The sequence below is a fragment of the Anabrus simplex genome, chromosome 2 (assembly GCF_040414725.1).
Source record: "Anabrus simplex isolate iqAnaSimp1 chromosome 2, ASM4041472v1, whole genome shotgun sequence".
In the NCBI taxonomy this organism is placed as follows: Eukaryota; Metazoa; Arthropoda; class Insecta; order Orthoptera; family Tettigoniidae; genus Anabrus; species Anabrus simplex.
This window is the reverse complement of record NC_090266.1, coordinates 402,827,130-402,846,090: the sequence shown is the minus strand read 5'-3', so window position 1 is coordinate 402,846,090 and position 18,961 is coordinate 402,827,130.

Sequence of the window (18,961 nt, the reverse complement as noted above, 5' to 3'; positions counted from 1 at the left end):
TTCCTGATTTTAATCAAACGGCTTCTGCCAGGAGCACTGATTTCAACTCCTCCGCCTCTCATTATCACTATTCTGTCTCGTCGAATAAAATAGTATGTTCAGCTCACGAACCACCGTCCGTGAATGAATCGATACCGTTCATGAATCAGTCCATAGATGTATTGATTCGTCCAAATGACATAGTAATGACATAGCAATCTCTTAAACATTTATAATAATAATAACAATAGTAATAGTAATAATGATAATAATAATAATAATAATAATAATAATAATAATAATAATAATAATAATAATAATAATAATGCTACTTGCTTTACATTCCTGTAACTACTTTTACGGTTTTCGGAGACGCCAAATTGCTGGAATTCAGTCCCGCAGGATTTCTTTTACTTGGCAGTAAATCTACCGACACGAGGCTGACGTACTTGAGCAACCTTCAAATACCACCGGACTGAGCCACGATCGAACCTGCCAAGTTGGCGTCAGAAGGCCAGCGCCTCGACCGTCTGAGCCACTCAGTCCGACTCGTAAACATTTAAGTAACATGTTTACAAGCATCGGAAATAGTTCCTGTTCGTGTGTCTTCACACTGGTAGGAGCTGAGTGAGGTAACTTAGATGCATATCTAAAAATTCCATATTCCATATTATTTTGAAGAAAACTGAACATACGCATTTCGACGTAATATGAAAAATTCAGTCGCATTACAGATCAATAATATGGAATAAATTTAGTATATTCTGCTTAACACAAATTCCATCTCGTATGCTGGATGATAACAGGAATTGTGATCTTATTCAGGCCGTTGATTACTAAATTGTAACAGCATACTAGTACCTTACTATGATGGAATCCCCTCCGTCTGCAAAAGATAAAACGTATTTGGCGTCAAGTCAGGGCACATACCGCAAAGCAAGATTGCAAACCAAAAATGGCAAGTATAAAATTATAAGCACATAAAGGCTATTTGGTTTTCAACTAGGTGTCAAGAATCGAAATTGAGCTATGTATTACAACCGCTCCTCTCACACAAAAGTCGAAGATATTTATTTAACTAAGAGAAGTATGACAAGGGCGGAGGGAGCAGACCTCGTTTACTCACCGCATTGACTGTCACTAGCTTTTCGAAAGTGCCAATGGATCATTAAGGGAGTGATCCAAAAATGTCGAGACCGAGATAATACGCAAATCACAGCAAGGACACTTTACGTGTTAGTAAATATTACCTCACAAACCCTGTAATTCACCCACTGTACTTCGTTATCTGGGACACTGTTCATACAAAATCATCAAGAATCTTAATACGGGATAGTACACTCGAGTTCATTTGAGGGAATGTTCTTCTGCTCAAAATTCCCAAACCGTTAGAGCATACAGAAGGAAGTTTTTAAATCCTAACTTACGGATGTACCACGGTAATATTTCTTACTTACTACTATTGGCGTGAATGTGGTAAGAAATAATCGAATCTTAGGCATTACTCTGTACAAACGTGTTTTTCTATAAATAGAATCTTATGTTTACATTTTAAAATCGTTTTTTAAGTGTCTGATTTAATATTGCAGAAATCAGGCTATGAAGTCCGGGTCAGTCCGACCAAATATCCACTTGCTTTTTAAATAGGATAGTTACATTTTTAGAGCCTCCAAGGCTCAACGGCAGCGCCTTGGCTTCTCACTACTGGATACCGTGGTTCAAATCCCGGTCACTCCATGTGAGATTTGTGCTGGACAAAGCGGAGGTGGGACAGGTTTTTCTCCGGGTACTCCGGTTTTCCCTGTCATCTTTCATTCCAGCAACACTCTCCATTCTCATTTCATAGCGTCTATCAGTCATTAATAAATAATTTTGGGAGTGGCGACCCCATCGTACTAATAGCCTATATCTGCTTCATTCATTCCATCCCTTACCCGATCAATGACTGGAAAACAGGTTGTAGGTTTTCATTTTTTCAGTAAAATTATTGTACTTATAATAATTTTATTATTAAATTTATTTAATGATGAAATTTACACGGAGTTCATACAACTGCAGTGAGGTTATAGCAAACATACTTAGCATATAAGGTATCTTTAGAAATACAGTGTTATTTACTGCTTATTTCTACTCCAACCTTTGTAATTTTGAATATCCTTTTCGTATATTGCTTCTTGAAGTGTAATATATTTGATATGCTCCTAATTCCAGTAGGGAGGGAAATCCAGGTGTGGCTTGCAGAAACAAGGTATGGCTTACTGTAGCCAGCTGATCGATGAGTGTAAATAATTATCTCAAGTTCAGATAAGGATCGTGTTTTTTGGCTTGTATATGTTGATACGTACTGAAACTGAGAGACAAGGTATGCTGGGGTGTTTGGTGTCAGTGTTTGATGTGAGGTGGTGGCAGAGTGAATATTCTATCACCCGTTCAATGCTAACCATTCAAGATTGGAGAACGTGGAAGAGATAACACTGAAATGTGGTATATAAGGGATAAGTCTAACACATGAATAATGGTCTTGTTGAAGTCTGGTGGAAAGTGATGCGCCTAAATTGTAAGTAATGAAAGCAGGGCATTTTGGGACTTCGTTCTAGTAACGTTCTCGCTCCTAATGGCAATAATTCTCTGAGTTTTTCATAGAATGTAAGGAATAAAACACCCCCTCTCATGAATATTTACGATATACTCGTGCCAACTGATATGACTGTCCATAAGAAGTTCTGAATGGTAGACTGTGTCATTAAATTGCAACGAACTTCCATTGAGTACTATTGGATGATTTGAGATTCCGTCAACCTGAGCTTGAGCTTCCTGGGTACATATCACCATTTATTCTCATTTCAATGCATTAACTTTAAGACTATTCTTATGAGTCCCTTGTGATACGCATTTGAGGGCTTAATTTCATGACTTCCACAACAGTAGGGTCACAAGCATACTTATGATATTCTGCTTCGTTTTTATGCTCGAGGTAATCCTATGACAAAAACCGAACATAGGAGAGGCCTTAGCAGGCATTCATGTCGTATTCCAACCTCAAAAGTTCATGTATTGAAATGCATTGTTGACAATCCGATAGACATAAATATATCCAAGAGAGCTAACATCTAGAGAGATTGAAGTCGTGCAGTTAGGCTACTTTAAAACCTGTGTCAACACAGACGAAGGCCTTGCTGAGATCTAATGGAGTAAAGACTGCTACTTGCTCTTCATCGATAGTCACACCATGTCTTTCGTAACTTAAATCAGTGCTGTAGTCTGATGTGTTCTGAACCCAAGTTAGTGTTCTTCAAGAAGGTTGTTGCAGTTGAAGTAAGCTGTTAATTGTCTTTGAACTATTTCCAAAAATGTTGACAGATTCGACAGAATGCTAATTGGTTGGAATATGTGGAGTTATGATTGGTTACTTCTCTTTGGAATTAAGCAGACATGGATTCAGGTGGAAATAATAATTTAGAAAAATATTACTTCATCTAGATGGCTGCAACAGGTAATTTGACAACTTAATATTCCTGTAGTTGCCTTATTTTCAAACGGAACTTCCAAGTGGGGGGAATGTATATGTTACCAGTGAGGTGTTAATTTTATGGGTCAATGTCGATCAAATTATGTTAAGATTTTTAGAAAAAAAAAATGGGTTACGTTATTACATCCGATCGACGTTCACTTAATGGGATACATAGTTTGCTTTATCACTTCTAGAGTTAATTGCGTAAAGAAGAATTGTTCTCCCTCCTTTCTTCCCCTCCGAGGAAGTTTACTTTTATCACCGTTAGATTCTTCAGATTGCTGAAACAAATTTCGAATGAAAATGTACAAACTACCTAAAAAAACACATGGTAACAGGGAGATATCTGAAAAGGAACAACATAATTAAAATGGTATTACTTTCTGTTTAGCCGGGCTGAGTGGCTCAGACGGTTAAGGTGCTGGCCTTCTAAACCCAACTTGGCAGGTTCGATCCTGGCTCAGTCCGGTGGTATTTGAAGGTGCTCGAATACGACAGTCCCGTGTCGGTAGATTTATTGGCACGTAAAAGAACTCCTGCGGGACTAAATTCCTGCACCTCGGCGTCTCCGAAGACCTTAAAAAGTAGTTTGTGGGACGTAAAGCAAATAACATTATTATTATTATTATTATTATTATTATTATTATTATTATTATTATTATTATTATTATTATTATTATTATTATTATTATTATTATTATTATTATTATTATTATTATTATTATTATTATTATTGTACCGGGCGGTACACCTCCACGCCGCTAATTCAAACATTGCGCCAGTTGAAACTCCTCTACTGGAGAAAGACTGAACTTTAACAACCACATTAATTCTATGGTTTCTCGAAAGATGTCACCACAATAAATTTGGTAATTTTGCAGTGTCTGAACGGTGTCTATTTCGACTTGTGTTGGTTTCCGCTGGATCAAGAAATTTGGACGTTCTCTAACAGATGTCTCTACAAAACTATAATAACGCACTCTGGTGTAAAGGAATGAACTGTCCTGAAGAAATTTAACATTCATAAGTTTTGTTTTTGCTAAATTTTGTTCTGTGGTTTGAGAGTTGGCAATGATAATCCTTTCTTTCCGCCAGTTTTGAAATTAGCCAATCCCGAATTTCTTAAATTAATTTTCGGCCAATCGGGGCTTTCTTCCCCAACCTGCTCTGCAACTGTGTTCTGTAACCAATAAACTGCTGTGGGTGTGTCTTATCATTCATGAAAGGTCTCGAATGTTCCACGAGGGGATATAAACTGCTGATTTTCTGGTCTCCTGGCCACTTCAGTAACATCTCTCCTTGCGTGATTATGTAGCAGGGGGCGGGAAGCGCCTCTTTCTTCGGGCAGCAGTTCATCTATATGGTAATGGCCATTTTATAACTTCATTTCTTGCTAGCTCAGCAGTTTAACCCGCGGGGCACGTTCGAAACCTTTCTAATGTAACCTAGCATTAAAATGTAATAGACAGTTGGTAAATTTTGGCTTTTAAACTATAAATTGGGATAGAGAGTGCCTAACCCTCTCGAGCTCCCATTCATATTGTTCTGAGGTGACTACGTTTTCATTTCCATTTTTCCTCCCTTCGTAATGTAAATAAGTTTTCTTATCGTGTCACCTCCGTAGTATGGGATTAGCCCTTGCATAAGCGGCCTAGTGCCAAATAGGTTTTAAAAATGTATTAGGAGTGCAAGTTACGCCTCCAGTCAAGTTGGTATTTTGGGCCATGTAATTAACCTGCTTCTTTACTGAATAGGCCCAGTAGGTTGGGTATTTATTACCCCTGTTCTTGGTATGCCTTGAGGGCAGTTTGAAGTATAGTTTGTTGTGGCCTTTGATAGGCTTGAACCTTGAGAGCGGGTTTGCTCTTTCTTAAATTTGGTTTCTGTGTGCCTCGAGGAGGCTTAATATGGTAATCAGGAGCCAGTGCTCCTTGGCATTATTGGGGTTTTCTGCCCCTTGTTTGAACCTGGTATATAGGTAAAGTTGGGCTTATAGCTCAATGTTCGTGAGTGTCGGGCTCGAAGCCCAAATTTTGTAATGAACTAAAATTGTACTTTCTTAATTTGTTCATCTGCTACTTGGTACCTGTTATATTCTGTTATTTATTTATCTTGAAAAGAAAATATAACCTTTGTTAAAGTTTTAAATTAACTTTAATTTCGTAAGTTGAGACCTATTCCCGCCCGCACCTTCTTTCACCTCTGCTGTTCCACAAATACCTCGGAACAATTATTATTATTATTATTATTATTATTATTATTATTATTATTATTATTATTATTACTATTATTATTATTACTTTCTGTTTGTAAATGAAGTCAGCCGAAACTGAAAAGAGACGGATTGAGTTATCTCAAATCTCCGAGATAGGTGTGAATGATCTGTTTATATGTTATTTGATCTATTTCAATCGGTGTATTTGGGAAATCTTGATTCAGAACATCCAGAAGTATATGGGTGTCAGTATTATTTACTTGCTTCGTACATATGCCCATGGTTATCACCATCTTCCATGTTGATGTTGCATTAGACATTAGACATTACGTGAATGTTTGATTTTATCATTTATATTAACTTGGGTTGTTCTATTGTGCATTGTTTGTATTTTATATGTGTTGAAATTCAGCATGAAGCTTTAACTGAATGTCAAATCTTAACATTTCTAATTGAATGGGTAGTTACACTGAAGAAAATGGAAACTGCAACACCCAGAAGGAGTGGTGCTACATTGATGCAATTGAACATGCAGAACGAGTGTTCGGCTGTGATTCGATGATTGCACTTTCAGGTCCCTCTGACCGCAAGTTTGGACAACAATCAATAAAGGATGTGCCCACCACGAGCTGCAATACATTGATGAATTCGTCGTAGCATGGGGTCAGTAAGGCCCTCAATCGCTTCCTGAGGAATTGTTACCCATGCTTGCTGCACTGCACGGGTCAGTTGTTCCAGAGTTGTGGGTGGCTGAGGACGGTTGGCCAGTTGTCGATCCATCATGTCCCACACATGCTCAATAGCACTGAGGTCCGGGGATCTGGCGGGCCATTCTAAGGTTGTGATGTCGTGGAGAGCTTTTCTGGAGATTTGTGCAGTGTGAACCCGGGCATTATCCTGCTGAAACATCCCATTAGCAATGTTCGCCATCATAGGGACTACCCTATCAACGTACTGTCGAGCAGTCATAGTGCCCACAACAAGCACTAATTGTGATATCACATTAAAACCAATAGCTCCCCAGACCATAATGCTTGATGTTGGCCCTGTGTGCCTCTCGACAATAAGATCTGGGCAGCCCCTCTCCCAATACGTCAGCGCACACGATTCCGGCGATCACTGCGGGCAAGACAGAAGCGCGATTCATCACTAAAAACGACCCTATGCCATTCGTCGATCCACGTCGATCTTTCTCGACACCAGGCCAGCCTTATACGTTCCTGTTGTGGGGTCAATGGAACACCTTCTGCAGGGACACGGGCTCGTAAGCCAGCTGCACGCAGGCGATTACCAACTGTTTGTCGTGTAACGTGGGGTGCCAAAGCTGCTCGAATTTGCGCTGCTGTTGCATGGGGTTCCATCCGGGCCATCCGAATGATGCGGCGATCCTCTCTCACAGTTGTCTGTCGCGCTGGGCCTGTGTCAGGTCTACGAGTGTGGGTACCTTCATTTGATAACTGCTGCCATACACGTTGTACCGTAGATGCCAGTCGGCCAACACGTACAGCGACAGTCCTTAGCGATAATCCAGCCTCACACAGCCCAATTATCCGAGCCCTCTCAAACAGCCAGTCTAACCTAAGCCAGTAACGGGTGCGAATGTGCTGAGTCGAGTGTGCCGGTAGAACGGGAGTGGAGTGTGAGCGGTGAGTGCAAGAGGGAAGTGGAAAGTGAAGAGGAAGATGATTGGTGTGGACCAGTATCGGGTAAACATTGGAAGATGGCAGGGAAGATGGAAGAAGGATACAGGCAAAAGAGAAGAAGGTAAAGGGGAACTAGTAATTAAGGGTGACTGGATGTTGGTGGCAGCGGTGGTTATGGTTCTGTTAGTCATAGGAGGCGTAGAAATTAACCCCAGGCCGATTTCCAGTGGCAACATGAGCTAGGAAGATGTGGAAGTCATAAAGAGAGTGGTAAGGGAAGTTGTGGAAGAAGTTTGCCCTTTTGAACAGAATAAAACTATGATACAGGAGCAAGAGAAGGATTTCGATAATATGAGACAATGGATCCAGAAGAAAGCATACGAAACAATGACCAAAGTGGGGAACAATGAGGGAGAAATTGTGTTACTCAGAGAGAAAATAAGAAATATGGAAGAGGAGATGTTGAAGCTGAAGACAGAAATAGAACGCAGTAGTCAGGAACAGAGGAAGAAATGCTTATTTATATATGGGGTACCGGAAGAAAAGGGAGAGGACAAAGTGGCGACAATTTATAAAGTTGTGGACATCATCTAGAACAAAATGAAAATTAACATAAGCGAAGTAGATATAGATGACGTGAAAAGGATAGGTACAGCGCATGGAAACAGGCCTATAAAAATTAAGTTAATATCCTCTCAAACAGCGACAGTTGTTGATAGCGTGCTCTTCTCTGTCGTCGAGGCATGTTTGACGGGGAACACTTCACTGCACAGACGGGTAGTCACCTACGCTACACCAGAGGCCGTATACTGGAGTTAATTTTTCCGCAACCAATCACGTGGGGAGATCTGTAGCAACAATCCAACTGGTCTGAAACTTTGATCGTTTACATACCTACATGGCATCGTTCCATATCTTGAAAATCAACACAAACGACCAATGCCTTCATGGTGTAGCAATTTCCATTTTCTTCAGTGTATATTGCATGAAGCTTTTTACATATTAAAATCGCAGTGTGTTCGACTTTGTCAGAATTGTTCTAGGCCTTATCTCTCTCAGTTACGAGGTGTCACACACCTGGTATCAGTGATGGAGCAGCAGGTCAGATTACGCGAGTAGTACGTTTCTTAGCGTATTTACTCAGTAGGGATATAAATTCTTTGTTGAAAAATGCTACCTTATGCTATCGGATATTAGCGACGCCTCAGAGAGAGTGGCACTGCAACACTTCCAGCCAGGCTTTATACGGTTTGCGAGGGTTCCAAACTCTGGTCAAAATATTTGCATTTATGAAAAAATCCGGCTTGTGAGGTTTTAATTCTTTGATATCAATATTTTTTATACCTTAGAAAGTTATAATTTTAGGTCATTGACTGGGGCATTTTAGTGAATAGGTTACATAAATGAAATCTAATTTGATAGATCACTGGCAAGTGTCTATCCAAAAATCGGTGTTCTGCAGTAGATTTTAGGTAACTGATAGGTCAAGTAACCTGTGCAGCGTTACCGCGTGATGTGTCGATTTGAAGGGTAGTATTCACAAACTAAATTATTTTAAAAATTCTCATTTCTATCATAGCGAGTAGAAGAATAAATGCACGCCCTTTCTCGTGCCTAACAGCTTAGAAATGTCACGCCAGTATGCTCCACCGAGGAGAATGGCGCTGCAATCACTAACAGCTCAAGCCAGGCTTAATATGACGTGTGTGCGGTTTCTTTGATGTTATGTCGAAAATGAAGGAAATGCGAAATTCAGTTATATGCGTTCGGGGGTGCAATGAATACTCGTCAGTTCAGTGTCTGTGAAGTTGCCAACGTGAATTGCGCTGGAATGCCGAACTGGATATAAATCGAATAGGGGTCAACAATGCTGAAATTCCGAGAGGTAAGTGAAGACTGAAGCCTAGAACTGATCCTCACATTTTTTGCCAAACTTATCCTCCTGTTTCAGTGACGTAAAATTTAAACTTTCCGGACTTCCCTGTTAAACGGGAATTACGTGAAAAACCTTTACCAGTGATGAAAGTATTGTTTACAGTGCTTAAGTTTTAAACGAGCTTAATAGAAACAAGACCGAGCTCGATAGCTGCAGTCGTTTAAGTGTTGCCAGTATCCAGTATTCGGGAGATAGTAGGTTCGAACCCAACTGTCGGCAGGCCTGAAGATGGTTTGCCGTGGTTTCCCATTTTCACACCAGACAAATGCTGGGGCTGTACCGTAATTAGGGCCACGGTCGCTTCCTTCCCACTCCCAGTCCTTTCCTATGCCATCGTTGCTATAAGACCTATCTGTGTCGGTTGGACGTAAAGCAACTTGCAAAAAAATAGAAACAAGCCCTCTACATCCTCTACATACACTGCGTTGAGGTTCATAGTATTATTCTACATTTCAAGAAGATTATCAAAACTTTAACCGAAATTAAATGGGCTCTTTATGAATTAGAAAATAGAACTTATTCAAATAAAACACCTGAAAATGGATCGAATAAAGCTAAATTTTTCTAAAATTGCGGTTTCCTATGTGCAGAATCACTTGCGTCTGCTGCCGACCACTACTGCATCTATCCCCTCGCTGAACCATACAATAGAATACTGTAGCACTGGTCTTATTTAGGCAGCTCCTGGAAACCATCGTATGTGGTAGACTAGGGAGTAAAGAATACAGGGAGATGCCTTGGAGCTCTGAGAGTGAAGCCCAATGACAGTGGTCTACATAGGGGGCGTGGTCGTAAATAGGCGTGAGACCGCATGCTGCTTTTTGACAGTCAGATCTATCACAGCACTTCGATTTGAAACAGGGGAGTCCCCATGAGTGAATAGCATGTCGATTCAACCGCTGCTTGAGTTTGAACAACGAGCCGTTAAAAATGCAACAGCTTTCTATTAATTTCAAGTAATCAATATTTTCACCTACAGGCTTAGGTAAATTCATGTCTGTCACTCTGGGCATATCGGTGCAGTGGAATATCGGCGCAATGACGGATTTCTCTCGTACTATCATAATGGTTCCCGGTCCTGCAGTAAAAAAAGTTGGTTATACTGATTTCTTTGTTCTGTGACTCCCCGTCTTCCCATACTTCTCCTACCAGCTTGTGATTGGCTAAGTTCGAACTCACGGAACAAAGAGCGATGCAGCCGGTCTCCCAAGCGACTTCGTTCAAATTTGAAAGAATCGTTGATACAAGTTAGATACCGGCTGGTCTCTAACACAAGCGCGGTCCAATATCCAAGCGTCTTCTAACTCCCTCAGTATGCTATATTATGAAATAAGTCCACAGTGTTAGTCTATGCATTATCAAATATTATATACCTGGAGCATATAACAATATGGTTCAACACCTTGTATCTGAATCTCTGCCTAATCATAATGAAGTCTATTTGATACCTTCCAGTGTCTTCAGGTCTCGTCCACGTATACAGACTTCTTTTGTGGTGTTTGAGCCAAGTATTAGCAAGGAATAAATTATGATCGGTTCAGAATTAAACCAGATGACTTGCTCTTTCATTCCTTTGTCCCAATCCGAATTCCCCTACTGTATTACCTTCTCTTCCTTGGGCTACTACTGCATTCCTGTCTCACATCAAAAAATGGATTCTCGTCACCTTTTACATATCGTATTAAATCTTCTATTTCTGTATATATTATTTCTATTTCCTAATCATCTGCTGAACTAGTAGGCATACAGACCTGCAGTACTACGTTGGACATTGGTTTGGTGTCTATTTTGACAAAAATAATCCTTTAACTATGCTGGTCGTGGTAGCTTATCCGCTGCCCTATTTTCTTATCCATTATTAAACCAAATCCTGCATTTCCCCTTTTTGATTTTGTGTTGATAATTCTGTAGTCGCCTGACCAAAAAGCCTTCTCTTCCTGCCGACGTACTTCACTTATACCAAATACTTCTAACTTTAGTCTATCCATCTCCGTTTTCAGATTCTCCACCACAGTGATTCAAACTTCTAACATTCCGCGCTCCGACTCGCAGAATGACAGTATTCATCCTCCTGGTGATTGCCCCCTATCGTGTAGCCCCACCCGGAGATCCGAATAGGGGACACTTTTAATTCCGGAATATCTTACCCAGGAGGAAGACATTATCAGTACATCATTCATATAGAGAGAGCTGCATGTCCTCGGGAGGTAGTTTCCCGTTGCTTTCAGCCATGTATCAGTATCAACACAGCTAAGCCATGTTGAGTATTATTACAAAGCCCTAACAGTCAATCACCTGACCGCCGTCCTTGCAACTTCCGAAAGTCTGCTCCCCCCCCCCCATTTCGATGAACCGTTCGTTAGCCTGGTCCGTCGATAGACACCCATCCGGTATGGTTGCACCTGCGGCTCGGCTATCTGCATTATTGGGACAAGCAAGCCTCCCCAATGCGGCAAGATCACAAGGTTCGTAGGGGAGGAAACGTGACTTCAATGAACAGAAGGTTGTTTTCCATAGCTTACAAACAACGCATGTCACGCTGATAGTCTGTAATTATCCGCGTAATGTTTGTAAACCTTAAAATTGTACATCGAGTCTAATATTGCAAATCTCCATTAAATTGGATCACTCCGTCAAGTAAGTATTTCAGATATGGCGCTATATCCCAACCAATCACCATTAGTATATCTCAGGTAATGTTATCAGTCCCTGCTAATTTTCTGGTATTCAGTTTTGCATATCCTTGTAAATGTCTTTATTATCTCAGGTAATTTTCAGTAATTCTCCAGTATCAGTCGCCTTCTCTACTTCGATATTACCCTCATATCCAACTACCTTTTCATACTGCTGACTGAATACTTCTGCCTTTTGTAAGTCCTCACATATACTCTCCCTTTTTTAATTAAATATCATTGGAATTTCCTTCTTGGTAGTGACATACGGTACCGGTATTGTAGTGTACTAAACAATATTATACGAGTAATATCTTATTAGAATTTAGTGTGCTTACTTTATTATAGTAAAATATTTGTGTAGCACCGGTATAGTAGAGGAATCCGTAGAAATTCTCTTACTATAGTATATTTAGACAGCGCCGTATCTTGCCTGCTACATTCGTGTGTTATCTTTCGTGTGTACCTATTAGAGCATAGTACTAATAATAATCTGTGTAAGCATTTAGCTTTGTTGGTAAACTTTGAGTACAGTAGTTCTTGCAAATTTCATTCCTCTTTGTGCTTAGTAGTGGCATACGGTACCGGAATTGCAATTAGGATACGTCTGAACATAGTTTAAAAATTATTGTAGTGTACTGTACAGTAGTATACGAGTAACATCCTACTAGAATTTAGTGTGCTTATTTTATTATTGTAAAATATTTGTGCAGTACTGGTGCAGTAGATGTATCCGTAGAAACCCTTGCTAAAATTCTGTTGTTGTAATTAGGATACGCTTAATTGCAGTTTGGAATTGTGTAGTTCTTGTGTATTCCTTTCGGTATTCAGTAATTAACAGCAGTTTTTATCCTGTTAGGGGTTGTAGGATAAAACTAGAGTACGACTAATTAGTATTGTAGGATTGTTGTATATTAATTACTTTATTGTCGTGTGATCTTTGAGTACTATCCCAGACAACATATCCCTCGGTTCATTTTTTTTCCACATAAGTTATTTTATTTTTATTGTTATTTTATTTTTTCCGTAAAGAATGGCTAAGGAGTGCAAGTGTACGAACTGTGGGTGTGGCGAGGCATTGAGGAGTATGAGGGAGAGATAATTAGGATTCTCACAGAAGACAGGAAGGATGACAGGATTCCCTTAAACAATGTACAGGTTTGAGTAGATGTACAAGAGGGAGGAGAAGGAAAGGGGGGAGTTGTAGAAAATAGGTGGTATAATGTTCTAAGGGGAAGGAGATTGCGGGCTAAGGGCTCTATTTAGGATCAAAGTTCAGGACAGGTGCCTGTGCGAAATCGGTACGAGTCACTCCAGGTAGAACAACAGAAGGACGATGAGGGAAAGGGAACTGTTGCTGAGATGCATGGAAGTAGGAGGAAGAGAAAAGGTAGTAATGGGAAATGTAGAGTAGACGATAGGAAAAGACGGGTGGAATAGGGTCATGGGAAGGAGAAAAGGGAGGACGAAGTAGCTTCTGCAGCTATCAGGAAAGATAGGGCTGACCAGGAGGAGAGGGGATCAAATGAGGTGGGTAGGGTTGAGGTTCTGGTCATGAGGGATTCCATCGTTAAACACGTGGGGAAAGTGTGTGGAGGAAAGGGAACCAGGGTAGAGTGTTATCCAGGAATTAGGTTGAGGCAGTTGTTGAGGAAAGTAGAAGAGAGGGAGGAGGGGAAGGAGAATGTGGTAGTGTTTCACGTTGGTACTAACAACGTAAGACAAGCAGGTATAAGTAAGAACATAGTTGGAGATGTGTGGGATCTGGTAAATGGAGCAAGGTTGAAGTTTAAAAAAGCGGAGATTGTTATCTGTGGAATACTGTATAGGAGGGATACTGACTGGAGGGTGATTGGGGATTTAAATGAGACTATGGAGTGGGTATGTGGGAAACTGGGAGTGAAATATCTAGATCCTAATGGGTGGCTAGGAGATAGGGATCTGCGCTCAGATGGCCTTAACTTAAATTGCAGTGGTACGTATGAGTTAGGAAATTTGTTTGGAAGGGTAATAGGGTGGTACATTCAGGGAAACGGGGTTATCTTGGGAGCGGTGATAAGGGAACAGGGAACTGGAAATCAAGTAGGGATGACATAAAAATGTTAGTCATGAAATGCTGACGTATTTTAAAAAAAGAATAGAATTAAGTAATTTAATTTATATATATTTTAATAGGAGTTGAATCATGGCTGAGAAATGATATAATGGATGCAGAAATTTTATTACGGAACTGGAGTGTGTATCGTGGAGATAGGATAGGAATGGTGGGAGGGGGAGTATTCATTCTGGTGAAAGACGAATTTGTGAGCTACGAGAACGTTAAAGATGAGAAACATGAAATTCTAGGTATAAGGCTCATTTCTAAAGATAATAGTCAACTTGATATATTTGGAGTGTACAGAGTGGGAAAGGGTAGCGCTGACAGGGATTCAGAATTATTTGATAAGATAATCAGCTATGTGGGAAACTACATGGGGAATGTGATTGTAGCGGGAGGTCTGAATTTACCAGATGTCAATTGGGAAGGAAATGCGAACGACAGGAAGCATGATCAACAAATGGCAAATAAGTTAATATGGGAAGGACAGCTGATTCAGAAAGTGATGGAACCAACCAGAGGGAAAAATATCCTGGATGTTATACTGATAAAAACAGATGAGCTCTTTAGAGAAATCGAAGTAATGGATGGTATTAGTGATCACGAAGCTGTTTTTGTCGTAGTTAAAAATAAACGTGATAGAAAGGAAGGTCTTAAAAGTAGGACTATTAGGCAGTACCATATGGCTGATAAAGCAGGCTTGAGGCAGTTTCCAAAAAGTAACTATGATCGGTGGAAAACGGTAAATATAAACAGGCTCCAGGAAGGGTTTAAAGCAATTGTTGAGGAATGTGACAACAAGTTTGTACCTATAAGGGTACTAAGGAATGGTAAAGACCCACATTATTATAACAGAGAAATAAAGAGACTAAGAAGGAGGTGCAGACTGGAAAGAAGTAGAGTTAGAAATAGTTGTGGAAGTAAGGAGAAATTGAAGGAACCTACTAGAAAATTGAATCTAGCAAAGAAGGCATCTAAGGATAACATGATGGCAAGCATAATTGGCAGTCATACAAATTTTAGTGAATTATGTAAGGTTATGTATAGGTATTTTAAGGCAGAATCACGTTCCAATAGGGACATTCCAGGAATAATTAATGAACAAGGGAAGAGTGTATGTGAGGATCTTCAAAAGGCAGAAGTATTCAGTCAGCAGTATGTTAAGATTGTTGGTTACAAGGGTAATGTCCAGATACAGGCGGTGACTAATGCTAAAGAAGTATTAGTATTTACGTATGATAACAATGACATTTGCAATAAGATACAAAATTTGAAAACTTTTTTAGCTGCTGGAAATGATAAGATTTCTGGGGATATGTTAAGAGAACGGGTTGGGATATAGTACCATATCTGAAGTACTTATTTGATTATTGTTTGGTCGAAGGAGCTATAGCAGATGAATGGAGAGTTGCTATAGTAGCCCCTGTGTATAAAGGAAAGGGTGATAGACATAAAGCTGAAAATTACAGGCCAGTAAGTTTGACGTGGTTTGTATGTAAGCTTTGGGAAGGAATTCCATCTGATTATTTTAGACATGTTTGCGAAATTAATAACTGGTTCGATAGAAGACAGTTCGGTTTTAGGAAAGGTTATTCCACTGAAGCTCAACTTGTAGGATTCCATCAAGATATAGCAGATATCTTGGATTCAGGAGATCAAATGGACTGTATCGCGATAGACTTGTCTAAAGCATTTGATAAGTGGATAATGGGAGACTACTGGCAAAAATGAGTGCAATTGGACTAGACAAAAGAGTGACTGAAAGGGTTTGCTATATTTCTCAGAGAATTAGAGTAGGCGAAGCTTTATAATAATTATTTATTTAATTTAATTTTAATTATTTATAATATTTACATAATAATTAAGAGGGGAATTCCTCAGGGCAGTATTATTGGACTTTTATGTTTTCTTATATATATATTGAACCCTTTTGGTCCATATTGAAGGATGCCTACCTTTCTTACCTATCAGCATAGTTCATGAGATCTCTCTCTTGGCTCGTATCGGGTTCTTCGTCACTTGCTGAGGTAAATGTAGGGTTCAGTAATTCTAATCTATCTACTCAAATGAAAGGTCTGTTTAAAAGATTCCTATTTATTCAGAAATTCTGAAGCATTCTGATTTGTCAACGGTATCATTTAACTCCATTGTGTCCACTGGACACCAGAATTTCTTTACATAGAGGATCAGAACACTGGTGTGAGCCTTTGACGTAACTGCCTGATGGTCATTCTTACTAGAAACCACTGTCGCAATTATTAATTAAAGAAAGGAAATTCTGGAAATCCTTAAATTCCGCTCCCTTGTGAGACTACGTGTACCATCATAGTGATTCGTTATGGTCCAGCCCTCGTAACACGATCTCTGGACTCTGGGTACAATTAAGGCAGTCCAATCGGTGTGTGCCACACAGTGGTTATACGGCATGGACCCTTAATTGAATCGATGTGACCTGCGACTATGTCATGGACCGACATCTAAACTTCTAAGTTACTTTAAAGTCATTGTGGATGATGACCGCAAGGAAAATGATGCTACAGTGGCATATGGCCCTAATCTAAGTCACTGAGGTTGATGACCCCCTTGATCATCCAAATTTCTAAGCTGAAGGCTAAACACAATTAAGTTACATTGGTTGATGACCAAAGATTCCACTTTACTATCCCCAGCACATTCACTGCTCAATCAATCAAAGTTAAATAATACAACAACAGCAATGCTCACAATACTTTGTGGCAGTAAAATCCATTACCTTCGGATATGTCCCCTTAATCGTTACGTTAACATTTAAATATTCCCAGAAAAATAAATTAAGATTTCCAGAATGCATCTCCAAGTTATTCGCTTGATTTAAAGTTATTTCAAAATGCGGTTTCACTGAATTTTATAATTAAATAAATTTAACAGATTTAATGAAATCTTAAAGAACAACAAATTATATCTCCGCGGACTAATGGTTTCTTTACAACTTCTACGCAGTTGTGATGTAAAAATTTTATCCTGTAATGTTCATCTGTCGATTCCAATAAATGGAAAAGAACTATTACATCATTCATGTCCAGTTATATCCTGTTCCATGACCTCACACTTTAAATCTAATCTACCCCTAGCCAACATTAACACTTGGATAATCCTAATAATCTACGTACAAACCAAAAGCAACTCGCCATATAATTACGATGTCATATCTCGTCATAACATTTTATAAAGTTTGCGTACCCCTCACAGACAAAATATCATTACTACCATCGCTCTATATTTTGGGCAACCCTGAATTTGGCTAGTCTTGTTCATTATACTCTAAGTCCGTCGTATCAAATGCTCATTACGTCCCCAATTAAACAAATTTTACAGTATCTAATAACACTCAGGTTATTCCCGGCTGAAAATTTCAACTAAATCCAACATTTAACGTTATCCCTAGCCGAGAAATACAATCTCAATTCCATGCGTAACACTCTTTGCATGTCCCGTTATCCCAGAGGCGAAACCTATCAGCTGACGGTCTCTCACCCAAGCCTGCTTGGCAGTGATATGATACATCTGTTCCGTTCTACCTGACTGGCTTCTCAGAATGCTCACTTTTAAACTCCGCCGACATAATTAAACAAATACGATATTCTAACCAACAAAATGCACATAGATTATACTTCAAAATACCCACAATAATTATACACGTCGCAAATTAATACCGGCATGGATTCCTTACTTCTACTTTCCATCCCCAAACATTATACAAAACCTTCCTCGGGCTTCCACAAGTCCCGGCTTCATTGACAGGTCTCCAACCTGATTCACAAATCTCATCTCGACTCACACGACAAAACCAACCTCTGTTTCCCAACTCACGATTATCACCGACAAAAGAACTGGAATAAAATCCTTACTAGAATCCACGACGTCTAATAGCGCACAGTGCTCCCTTTTAATAATGAATAAATTCGCATAAAATTATATCGTATTTAATAACTGGATTTTCACGCAAATGACTGAAAAATTTCTATTAAATCCTTTATATTGTCAGTCAGACACAGTTTAAATGGGCCTAGAAAAACGTTTCACTCCGTGACCAAATTCATCACACTATACTCTCACCCGACAGTGCGCTTCCACTCGATTGAAAATGAGTAACCATGGATTTCTTATATTATTTACGTCAAAATTTCAGACAGAAAAATTTACGTCGAATGAACATCTTAATTTGACATCACAAATTATAGGCAATAAACACACAGAAATGACGATCTACGTTGGACGTGATATCACTTCGAAACCCTATTTAATAACTTTTTAAACATCATACGGCACTCGCAAGACTTCAAAATTTTATCCAAGTGGAAAATAAAACAAATGACCCTTTTTAGCCGTATTCTAACATTTACAAAAACCACATAGGGGTGACCAACTGAGTCGTATATACCCCAATCAAATACACATATTTAGAGATCATGAAACAAGATATAATAGGTAGTAAGATGGTAAGTCACATACCTTATGTGGTCACGCCAGTATTCATCATAGGGCTCACCTGCGACCCTGGCATTTTTATTTAGCCATTTTTACATTTCTGGCTTTACAGATCATTTTATTCTTCCGGTTTCCTGGAAAAAAAGCATTAAAAAAGGAAAATGCCCTTCACTTGTTCTTGTTGAGCGCACACGATGGACTGTAATTATTTCCGCACAAGAATTACTTTATTTATCACATAAGAATTTATTCAGTACTTTGACCGTCCTATCTGGTACAATTATTTCCACTCAAGGAATCTATCTCCACATGGAGTCAAGACCCCAGCCACAATGGCTAAAATAATTTGGTTGGACTTAGTCTACTTTTGTCGTTCGATTTTTCAGAGCAGCTCAACGCTCTGTCGTCAGCTTCGTAACACAAAATGCAGGGGGCTTCGT